This window comes from Stegostoma tigrinum, chromosome 7 (assembly GCF_030684315.1).
Source record: "Stegostoma tigrinum isolate sSteTig4 chromosome 7, sSteTig4.hap1, whole genome shotgun sequence".
Classification (NCBI taxonomy): domain Eukaryota; kingdom Metazoa; phylum Chordata; class Chondrichthyes; order Orectolobiformes; family Stegostomatidae; genus Stegostoma; species Stegostoma tigrinum.
Genome location: NC_081360.1, coordinates 70,095,558 through 70,108,017, shown reverse-complemented (window position 1 = coordinate 70,108,017; position 12,460 = coordinate 70,095,558). Strand labels below are relative to the sequence as shown.

At 42.0% G+C, this 12,460-nt stretch overlaps 1 protein-coding gene across 1 annotated transcript in view; it reads left to right on the top strand.

Annotated features, from left to right (window-relative positions):
- The window catches only part of LOC125453891 (inactive dipeptidyl peptidase 10-like), a 1,598,661-nt gene that overhangs the window by 178,761 nt on the left and 1,407,440 nt on the right, over positions 1-12,460 (top strand). The window lies entirely within an intron of this gene.

Genomic DNA, 12,460 nt, shown 5'->3' with positions numbered 1-12,460 from the left:
CGGAATACAGGTGTATAGGGACTGGACGTCCATGGTGAAAATGAGGCGTTGTGGGCTAAGGGAATTGGAAGTTCTGGAGGAGGTGGAGGGTGTGGGTGGTGTCACGGACGTAGGTAGGGAGTTCCTGGACCAAAGGGGAGAAAATGGAGTCCAGATAGGTGGAGATGAGTTCGGTGGGGCAGGAGCAGGCTGAGACGATGGGCCGACCAGGGCAGGCAGGTTTGTGGATTTTGGGAAGGAGATAGAAATGGGCCACCCCACCAACCTCCAGATACAACTCCTCATCCTCCGACACTTCCGCCATCTACAATCCGACCCCACCACCCAAGACATTTTTCCATCCCCACCCTTGTTTGCCTTCCGGAGAGACCACTCTCTCCGTGACTCCCTTGTTCGCTCCACACTGCCCTCCAACCCCACCATACCCGGCACCTCCCCCTGCAACTGCAGGAAGTGCTACACTTGCTCCAACACCTCGTCCCTCACCCCCCTCCCAGGCTGCAAGATGACTTTCCATATTAAGCAGAGATTCACCTGTACATCTGCCAATGTGATATACTGTATCCATTGTACCCGGTGTGGCTTTCTCTACACTGGGGAAACCAAGTTGTGCCTTGGGGACCACTTTGCAGAATACCTCCGCTCGGTTCGCAATAAACAACTGCACCTCCCAGTCGCGAACCATTTTAGCTCCCCCTCCCATTCTTTAGATGACATGTCCATCATGGGCCTCCTGCAGTGCCACAATGATGCCACCCAAAGGTTGCAGGAACAGCAACTCATATTCCGCTTGGGAACCCTGCAGCCCAATGGTATCAATGTGGACTTCACCAGCTTCAAAATCTCCCCTTTCCCCACTGCATCCCAAAACCAGCCCAGTTTGTCCCCTCCCCCCACTGCATCACACAACCAGCCCAGCTCATCCCCTCCACGCACTGCATCCCAAATCCAGCCCAGCCTATCTCTGCCTCCCTAACCTGTTCTTCCTCTCACCCATCCCTTCCTCCCACCCAAAGCCGCATCTCTATTTCCTACCTACTAACCTCATCCCACCTCCTTGACTTGTCCATCTTCCCTAGACTGACCTATCCCCTCCCTAACTCCCCACCTATACTCTCCTCTCCACCTATCTTATTTTCTCTCCATCTTCGGTCCACCTCCTCCTCTCTCCCTATTTATTCCAGAACCCTCACCCCAACCCCTCTCTGATGAAGGGTCTGGGCCTGAAACGTCAGCTTTTGTGCTCCTGAGATGCTGCTTGGCCTGTTGTGTTCATCCAGCTCCACACTTTGTTATCTTGGATTCTCCAGCATCTGCAGTTCCCATTATCTCTATATCAGAGACGTTCGCTCCATTATCATTTCTAACACTGTAGCACAGAAACCTACTTCAAGTGAAATGACCTTTTATTGTATATTTCTGTAAATATTTTATTTTTAGAGTAATTTTGGTGCTTTGAAAGCAGTTTTAATAGAAAATAATAAGGGAAATTGTTTCCCCTACGTACAGACTTATCTGTTCTAAATTGATTTTCGTTACCTTTCCATACTGTTAGTTTGTAAAAGTAGCTAAACAGTGGGCCTCATTACATAAGTTAGGTGTTTATTTTTAATGAAAGGCTTCAGCTCATCCACAGAGCATGCATGTTAGAGAAAGTTACACAGCTTGTCAGGAATTATGCTCTTAGTGTCAAAACTGCTCAAGTTAAAGGAATGATATAGTAAAGGCTGCCAGTGTGTACTTTTGTGCAATGGTTACCTAATGAAGCATACAAAAGCAAAGGAATTCCAAAGATGGATTTGGTCCTGTTTTTTAACCTCAAACTGCTGAAAACTGCAGCTTTCCTCAATGTAGAATACAAGAATGAATTCTTCAAAATGTTATTAGTCAAGCAATGCACAATAATATCACAACCTCCCTTTGATAATGCATGGTACAGAATATTGTTTATTAAAATGTCTTTTGGTAAATTTGTCACAAATTCAGGTTAAAAAGTCCAAATTATTTTGGATTTTATTGGGTTGACAGGATATTTTGGTTAATACTGAGGAAATAAAAGATGTCGTTCAAAGATCAAGAATTTTAAGGCTGAGCTAATAAGTCATTGTGTTATTGGTTTTTAATGGACAAAAGATGTTGTTTACTATGAAAGCTCCATTTCCGAATTCAAGGGAAGTAGTTTCAGATGAATTATTGATATCAAGCTATTTGTTGAAACAAGTCTTCTTCATTTCTAATCCTTTATTGAAATAAGGCACAGGACCATTATAGTATCAATATAAGGTCACAAAATATTTCAATAAATTGCACAATATCTCTGGTCTAAGTTGTCTTAATGCTTGGAGGAACTGCTGGGTCACAATTATTTATAATAGATAATAATAACTTGAATAATGAGTTGAATCTACGGTAACCACATTTGCAAATGAAACAAAAATCAGTGGAAAAGCTATTGGAGAGGATGACACAAATAGCCCACAGTGGGGTATAGACAGTTTGATAAAGTGGGCAAAATTCCAGCAAATGAAATATAATTTGAAGAAATATGAGATGATGCACTTTTTCAGGAAGAATGAAAATCTTGAATATTGCTTCAATGGAGAATGACTGCAGAAAGCTGAGGGATTTGAGAGATCCTCACACATGAATCACAAAAAGGTAACATACAAGTTGAAAGGGTAATGGGGAGATTTAGCCTTTATTTGAAAGGAAATGGGAGTAGGCAGCTTTGCTAGAACTATAAAAGTCACTAATCAGACCATACTTGGAAAGCCGTGAACAGTTTTTGTCTCCTTATCTAAGGAGGCAGTGCAGAGAAGATTTACAAGGCCAATACAAGTTGTTGAGGAATTTTCTCATGAGGAGAGGTTAAGTAGGTTGGGCCCTTTTCAAAGAATGGAAAGTGACATTATTGAAACATGTAAGATGCTTAAGGGACTTAAAAGGATTGAGGCAGCGAGATTGTTTCCCCTTGAGGCAAAGTTATGGCGAGAGGTCATAATTTCAGAGGAAGATGTCACATATTTGGGACATAAATGAGAAATTTCTTCTTTCAGAGGGTGTGAACCTGTGGAATTCTTTCCCACAGAAGGTTGTGGATACATGGTAGTTTAGTATGTTTAAGGCTGAGATAAACTGATTTTTAATCAGTAAGGAACTCAAGCGTTATGGGGGAAAAGACAGCAAAATGGAATTGAGGATTATCAGATCAACAATTAAATGGCAGCGCAATCCCAATAGGTTGAATGGTCTACTTCTACTCCTACACATAATACTCTTATGATAACAACAACTTCAATTACATTTGTTGTAACATCAGAAGGTGCCTCATGCAGTTATATCAAACAAGCAAATTTGACATTGAGCTGTAGAAAGCAATGTCAGGACAGATGAACAAAAGTTTGGTTAAGAAAAGTTATACTGTGGATCTCAATTGAAGAAAGCAAGAGACAAAGCAATACAAAGGTTTTGGGTGGAAATTCCACAGATAGGAGCCTAGGCAATTGAATGTATTGTCAGCAATAGTGGATCAAATAAAATCAAGGGTGTGAAAGAATCTGGAATTTAAAAAAATACAGATATCTCAGAGGTTAATCAGGTTGGATGATGTGCAAATTTGTGCAGATGGGTGAATGGAAGGATTTGAAAACAGACGATAAGTAGTTAAAAAGAGAGTATTGTTCGACCAATAGCCCATGAAGATCTGAAATTTAGATATACATTGCTGGAGGAACTCAGCAGGTCTGGAAGAGAAAACAGAGTTAATGTTTCAAGTTCAGTGACACTTCATCAGAACTGAGTTCAGTCCTTTTTGACTTCTGTCATAAGATGTTTCCAGCATATGTTCAATCTTAAGTGGTATACTATCTGAACCAAGATAATAAAATGTGAGGCTGGATGAACACAGCAGGCCCAGCAGCATCTCAGGAACACAAAAGCTTTTGTGCTCCTGAGGTGCTGCTGGGCCTGCTGTGTTCATCCAGCCTCACATTTTAATATCTTGGATTCTCCAGCATCTGCAGTTCCCATTATCACTGATACTATCTGAACCATGCAGTTTCACTGTTGTAGGCTATAAGCAATCTTTTATTACCATGGTACTCGATCTGACAATATAATGATAATTACACATACATCAAGTTTAAAATTAGCGAGATTCCCTTTAACATGTGCATCCTCTTGCCAAAATAATTTGCTTATTTCTGATTTCTCGACTAATGCATTTAACTATTCACAGAACCCTTACAGAGCAGAAGCAGAACATTTGACCCATCAGATCCACACCAACAGTCCGAAAAGAATCCTAGCTAGACCCACCCCTATAACCCTGCATTTCCCATGGCTAATCCACCTAACCTGCACAATTTCTGACTGCGTGATGAAACCAGAGGATCCACAGGAAAGCCACACAGACACAGGGAGAACATACAAACTCCACATAGACAGTCAGACTGGGCTGGAATCAAACCCAGATTCCTGGCACTGTGAGTCAGCAATGATTACCACAGAGTCACTGTGCTGCCCCACTCTCCTAGTTTAGCTTTCTCTACATTGTGGAAATCATGTATGGCCAGCCATTTAACTTTTGTTGCTCAGTAACTGAGTTCTGCTTTACAGATATTTCAGAGGTTTGTAAGGTTGGATGATGTTGTGCAGATTTGTACAGATGGGTGAATGGAAGGATTTTAATACAGGGATAAGTAGTTAAAAGGAGTTTATTGCTGAACCAGTAGCCCATGGAGGTCTGAATGAGAAATGGTCTGGATATAGCTAAAGTGAAATCCAATCTTCAACTGTGTTTTTTCTCATGTTGTAGTTGTGGTGTCAATTTAAATCTTAAGATGACCCCCCCGCCCCCCCCCCCCCCCACCCCACCCCACCCAGTGCCCTGTTGTTAACTGCCAAAATTCTGCTTTTAAATTGGGGTCTTCAAGGTGACCAAGGTGGAAGAACCCCACTAAATGGACTAATAAAAAAGTCTTATGCATGCATTGTACTGAATTATGGCAGTCAGGTACAAGATACACTGGCGTGAAAGATATTGTTACAGAGACTATGAGGGAAATAGCTATGGGTCTTCCTCACCCAAGTCCTTATAACATCATCAGATTGAGTAGCGTTGAATGCAGTCTTCAGTCGTCCTCTTTCAGAACCGTTAGCTCATACAGCAGTGCTGAAGAGAATCTCAGCCATAATTCTTATGTTTGACAGCTTGTGAATAAAATATTTGCTTTGAAACTTTTTTTATGATTATTATGCTTTTTGGAAAGAATATTTTTGTATGAGTTCCAGGATTGCAGATTGAAAACTGCAGCTTTTACTTTCCTTTGACAAACTCAGGGACTGATTTGCATGTAGGAGACAGGAATTAGGTGGCAGATTCATTTCTGGGTCTCAACCGCACTCCTGATTCAATCTAGGGTCTGATTGGAATTGTTTTGAGGTGAAGACTAACTGGTCACCAATCAGCCATTGACTGGGGGAGTTGGGAAAGAAGGTGGAATACCAAGGAAGTGTATGGGTCATGTTCAGACACAATTTGACATATAGTGCTGCCATGTGTGATTTGGAAAGAATGGAAAATGTTTGCATTTTCAAATTGGCCAAAACATAGGGATAGCTAGAATCTGGGTTATGGTAAGGGAATGTTAGTGTAATTTAAAATGTTATCGCAATGTTATAAATTTTCACTAAAGCTTCACCATTTAAAACCATATGCATCTTTTTCAATGCTTTTGGCCCAGCTCTTGACAAAATTGATCAGTTTCACATAGCTCCCAAAGGCCCACACTCCTACAAAACTCTCAGGATGACATGTAATTATGTAAATGTGCCCATGCATATGAAATTCATTTCTACAACCCTCATGAAAGTTATTGGAATCAGACAATGATACAGCACACTGTCTGCAGGCTTTTGGTGCCATTTTTGTATCACCCATTGAAATAACACCACAAAGGGCAGTATCCTGTCACCAAGTTACTGTTTATACAGCATGTAGTACTTGACGCTGATCTGCTTTCCTCAGATCCAAGTCTGAGTGAACATAACCTCTGACACTCCTGTTTATATCTGTCAGCCAGGGCTCCCTGATTGCACCAGGTTAACTGCCCTAATCAAGGAACTCATATCCTATGAGTTCCACCTGATCGGCCTCATTAAAATCAGTACATCCATCTCTGTATCAATATGAAGCAACTCAGCTAAAACAATGTGAAATAATATGCCTGATATATCTACTTCAACGTGTCCTTGATATATAGCTCAATTTGATGGTTATTGCACCAATACAGATTTTCTTCATCCTAGTAACAGGCAGAAAAAAGATTGAGTGATAATTGCAAGTAAAACAAATAGAATCAAGAGCTATTGACCATGCCACTTTAATGTGTCTTTTGCTGGTATGAAATCATTTCAGTGTACTGCATAATGAGTCAATGTACTCAACATAATGGCCATTTATGCGACAATATAAAACTTTGGCATTTAACCACTGTAGTCATCCTTTATTGCCTGACATTCTACTCCACTTTCATAATGACTTTTACTACTTAATTAATGTTACAAAACCACAGGACATTAATTTTTAAATGCTAATGTAACACTGAGTGAGCAATAGAAGCTTGCTGCGTCAGTTTAATTGGGCCATTATAACATATTGAATATACAGATGCTGCAATTGCAGCATACGGACATATCTTAAGCTTGAACAAGTAGATATCGGTGCATTGTTATTTTACTAATCCATTGTCTTTCTACTTCTACATGTCACAATAACTTAATTAATTATCAAAGGAACATCATGGTAGGTTGGCTTTCTTAGCTACTTCAATTTTGAATCAAATCCTTTCAGGTAGCAACACTTTCTTTTTCTCTTCCCTAGCTACAACACATTATTTCTAAGACCTCTTATTTGCTTTATTATAGTTGACAATGAGTTTCTAACATCCTCAAAAGAATATTGTGCAGCAAATGCCTAGTAATGTTCTGCTAGCTGGAAAGAGAAGGTGTGCCATGTCCTGTATCCTTACACCAACCCAAAACCCCACCAGAACCACTTCCACATGGCCACAGCCACAGCAGTGTACCATGTGATGGGGTTATCCTCCACAATGATGGCCTTGCAGCTATGTGAACATGATTTCAACATTTTAGCTGATATTTTGGGGTTGCCTCCATCATTGGGCACCTTTGTGGAGCAGTAGTGCCTCTCTCTCTCAGTGGGGCTGCTGACTAGCCAAGTGCCATTTTGCAGTTATTATAGTCAACTTATTTAGATATACCTCTGAAACCTTGGAGACAGTGGAGCAGAAGTAGGACATCCAGCCAATCAAGTCTGCTCTGCCATTCGGTGAGATCAAGGCAGATTTGATAATCCTCTACTTCACTCTCTTGCATTTTCCCCATAACCATTGATTCCCTGACTGATTAAAAATCTATTTAGCTTTGAATATAATTAATGACCGAGCCTCAACAGAACTTTACAGTAAAGAATTCCATGGATTCACTCCCTTCTGAAAGAAGAACTTCCCCTTCACCTCTGTTCTGAGGAAGGGTCACCAGACCCGAAACATTAACTCTGTTTTCTCGTCCACAGTTACTGCCAGACCTGCGGAGCTTTTCCAGCAACTTTGTTTTTGTTCCTCCTCATCTTTGTCTTATTTCTCCTTACTCTGAAATTATGCCTAGACTTTCCCACAAGGGGAAGCAACCTTTCTGCACCTACCCAGTCAAGTTCCCTAAGAATCTTTTATATTTCTCATCCTTTATATTCCAATAAGTACAGGCCCAACCTACTCATAAGACAATTCCCTCCATACGTGGCATAATGCGAGTGAATCTACTCTGTACTGTCTCTGGGAAAGGTGGGACTTGAACTAAGACTCCTCACTCAGAGGTAAAGACACTAACACTGTGCAACAAGCACGTAGATATTCTTAATTAACCTGTTCAGACACTTAATGATGCACAAAGTGGGACCCAAATCCAGGCCTTCTGGCCCACAGTTGGGGCTCTACAACTGCCCGACTACTATTATCTTGAAACTGAAATCCTCAGGCATTTGTCTCAGATCAGGCAGGTTGAGAATTGTAATTGCTAGGATGTGAAACTGGGCAGGAAGACCTGAACAGGTTTCCAAATCAACACCTTAATCGCAAAGCCACATCTACAGGTCAAGCTAGCTGTCCTTAATTGTTCAACAATCCGAAAGATGGATGCTTTCTTTGCAGCCGTCAGCAGCAATTTAAAGGCTGCTGGTCAGGCAACATCAGTTTGGCTGGGATCCACTTTTAATCCCAAATTCCTAAAAACTTTAATGACGGTAGAATAACATTCAGTTAATTAACTAAGAAATAGATCTAAAATCTGTCAGTTGATTAATATTTCTCCTGCCCAGAATTGACTAACTTAACCAATCATGTAGTTTACCCCGTTCATCCAGGTGAAAAGAGAAAAATGTTGTTGTACTGTAACATAAAAACTGTTACACAATAGCAATGTCAGGCATGCTAACAAGGCTTTTTTTCCCACATTTTTTAAACTTATGTAGACATTTGTTTTTGGTATTTTTTGTAGTCTTACAAGCCATTTATTTTATGTTGCGTAATGGATAAACACAAGAACAAGTAGGAGCAGGAATAGACCATCTGCTGCCTCAAGCCTGTCCTTTGATCTTTTGTATCAAATTGACTAGCCTGCCATTCAAAAGTTTAATTGTGAAGATAGACAGTTCAATGTTTCTGTCACTTCCTTACATTGTTGGTAACCTGTCCTTTCTTTGCCTCTAAGAAACCAGTGTTTTCTTTAAATGCTCTTGTTTTTACGTGCTTTTAATGAATGATGCAATCTGATTTTATTTTCCTTGCTAGTTAATTACATTATTTTTCAGAATATTCAATCTTTTCTTTCCGTTCATGAATATTTTGATGACCCAGATTGGTTTCTAAAATGTTCCAGACTCTCCATCTTACTGCCATTCGTTGCAACATCAGAAAACTCTTCTTTCAATATATAACAATCCCTACCTCTCTTAATAAGGTACAGATGGGCCTTTCTTGCTGAGTTTTTAGTTTTTAAATCTTTTTATTGTGAATATTTTCAATTGTTTTGTTAAACATTTTCCATACTTATTTGTCAATGTATCTTTTGGCCCATTTATCCATTCATGTTGATGTAATTGGCTTTGTTAAACTTGAGATAAATAATAACACCAAGAATAAATGTAGGTGTACATATAATACAGATATGTAACAGTTTTATAAAACATTCTCCTCGTGTTCACAATGTCTCTAAATGGTTTCTCCTTTTATTATAAACAGCTAAAATAAATCCTTCAAGTTGAGCCACAAAATCTTTCATTTTTTATCTACTTTGCTTTAATTTCAGTATGTGGTTATTGGGCACAGACTAATGTGTTGTCCTCCTAATTATTCTTTTCCGATTAAATGTCAGAGTTCAATGTCACGATCAGCAGACGGCTCTAACAACCTAGCACTGTCTCAAAAGTACTGTACTCATTAATATCTGCATCTACTTTTTGTTGAGAAGTTTTGTCTCAAAGTCTTGACTTTCACATACATATGTAATTGTTATTGAAAACTCCAAATATCTAACTGAGCTTGAACATCCTAAAAAAGCAGCTCTTTAAATTATCATATCTTTATGGACGCAGTGTACCTTTGTAATATTGATTGTGGTATATCTGAAAGCATCAATTTGCACTACTGTGGTAGATGCATGAGTGATATTGTTGCCAAATGCAAGCTGAGTTCATGGTGGAAAATGATGACTGGTAAATCTTACCCATATGTAATATCTGTTCATCTTGCTTTCATTTCTGAAACACAATTTTTTTTTATCATGTGATATTCAAAAAATGGAATATGTGTTGCATTACTAATATCTTCCCTTTCTGATTTGGAAGGCAATTCAAAATCAATGACTTAAATAATCTGGTAACCACTAGACCATGTAGGATTTCATGATTCAGCAATTGCTTAATGTAGGCACTCAACCAATCATAAAGAATTTTCCAATAGCATATTAAATTTGCCCAGAAGCAGCATTTTAATTATGATACATTGTATTTATTTGTTTAGTTAAACAATGCATGTCAACTAAAGATAGTTCACTGATGCTGGAGGATGAGTGTACAGTTGGTGCAGAGAGGGTCTATCTCATTAAAGTTGTGAAGGCAGCGTCCTGTTCTCTAGCTGTAGTTTTAGCAAACTCCTCCCTGGGCCTTCTTCCTTCTCTGTTCGTCTATCTTCCATCTGAAGTAGGCAGCTGCTTGGTGAGCATTGAAAACTGATGACGACTGCCGACTGACACAGAAAATGTGTTCACATACCCAATTTTAAGGGCTGGTAGTTTATGCTATGTCAATCACTTGTCTGAGTCCATTTGGCCAATTGGCACAGCACAACGATTCATGACATCAGAATAGCCATCATTTCCTTGACCACCTTCATCACGAGGTTGGTTTTTATTATTTTTGAGTTAAAATCTTCACTTTCCTAAATGCTGCATTGGTAATAGGGTACATATGATGACAGACTTTATTTCTCATACAGGTGACATTGAACAAGTTGGCTTTGTAGTCTTTCCAGTCATCTTCTTTCTATTCTTTGTTAGAGGTTATTTATGCTTGGACAAAGAAGATAGCTACTGTAGCAGCAATTTGAGAAAATCTTATGCTACTCTGAACATACTGGAAAATATTACAATAATTTGGGTTTTAAGAAGGGTCTCAATTTCTCGCAGTTAATTCTGATATTTGAAAGAGGAGCTATATTAAATGTCTATCTTATCAAAGTCAGTAATTCTGTATAATTTTCATACAACCTTTTCACTAAATCATATTTCCTATTGGAATGATGTGAATTTGGTTAAAACAAAGACTAGTTGTTAGTATCTGCAGTTCCCATTATCTCTGAATCTGCAGTTCCCATTATCTCTGATACTATTTTAACCTCACTGCGAAGCCTCTTCCAGGGATGCCTAACCTGAAGAAGTTACCCTCCTCCCTCCGGACCAACCTCAGGGAATCTCTCTCCCATTGCAACTCTCTTGTAATCTCTTCGGCCTTGAAACTGCTCGACCATGTCCTGAAGCAAACCAGGTACCACAGCCACATCACCTTTCTCAGCACCTGCCTACGGAACCAGATCATCCCCAAGGGACTACAGTCCACATTTCAGCCTTCCCAATTTGGCCCCAACCGTGACCACCTCTACACCCAGAATATTCAGACCCTTCAGAAGCGGTTCTCCCTGCGAGTCCTGAAACAGACACTCGCAGCCATGCGCCGGCACCTCCAGGCACTGCAATCCAGCCTGCCCCAGCTCAGAGCCTCCCTCTCCCAGGCCTGCAAAGGACCTCTGCTGTTTTTTATCCTCCGCAGGATCCACAGACTGAACACCCAGTTCCACTCAGCTTTACTGGACACCAAAAATCGTAAGTACAACCAACTCACTGGCCCCTGCCACCCACAAGAGGATTCCTGCGCCTCCCAAATCCCGACTCTGTCCCTGCCCCTCCCCCACCATGCACCCGCCGCCATTGACCATGAGGACACGGCCGGAGACCCCACCGATGACGTCACATCGGCCTCCGCCGGCCACAGAACTTCCGGAACCGCTGCTGCAGTCACCACCTCCACGTCCAGGTACTACAGCCCACACACCACCCTCACCTCAGCTGCTGCCGCCCACCCCGATCCTCCCACCGCCCACGGCCGACGCCGACGGAACCCCGCCCACGGCCGACGCCGACGGAACCCCGCCCACGGCCGACGCCGACGGAACCCCGCCCACGGCAGACGCCGACGGAACCCCGCCCACGGCCGACGCCGACGGAACCCCGCCCACGGCCGACGGAACCCCGCCCACGGCCGACGACATCATCGCTCCGCCCACAACCTCCACAGCCTGCAACCCCAGAGACAGCCACCCTGAGCCCTGCCGAATCTTCACCATCCCCCCAGACCTCCCACTGACTGAGGACGAACGGTCAGTCCTGAGCAAGGGGCTCACCTTTGTCCCCCTACAACCACACATCAACGAATACCAGTCACGGTCGGACATAGAGCAGTTTTTCCGCCGTCTTCGCCTGCATGCCTACTTCTTCAACCGGGAACCCAACCCTCCTTCCACTGACCCCTTCACCCGCTTCCAACACAAGTCCTCCTCCTGGACACCACCCCCAGGCCTCCTACCCTCCCTCGACCTCTTCATCTCCAACTGCCGTCGAGACATTAACCGCCTCAACCTCTCCACCCCTCTCACCCACTCCAACCTCTCCCCCGCAGAACGGGCAGCCCTCCGCTCCCTCCGCTCCAACCCCAACCTCACCATCAAACCCGCAGACAAGGGTGGCGCAGTGGTAGTATGGCGTACTGACCTCTACATCGCCGAGGCCAGACGCCAACTCTCCGACACCACCTCCTACCGCCTCCTCG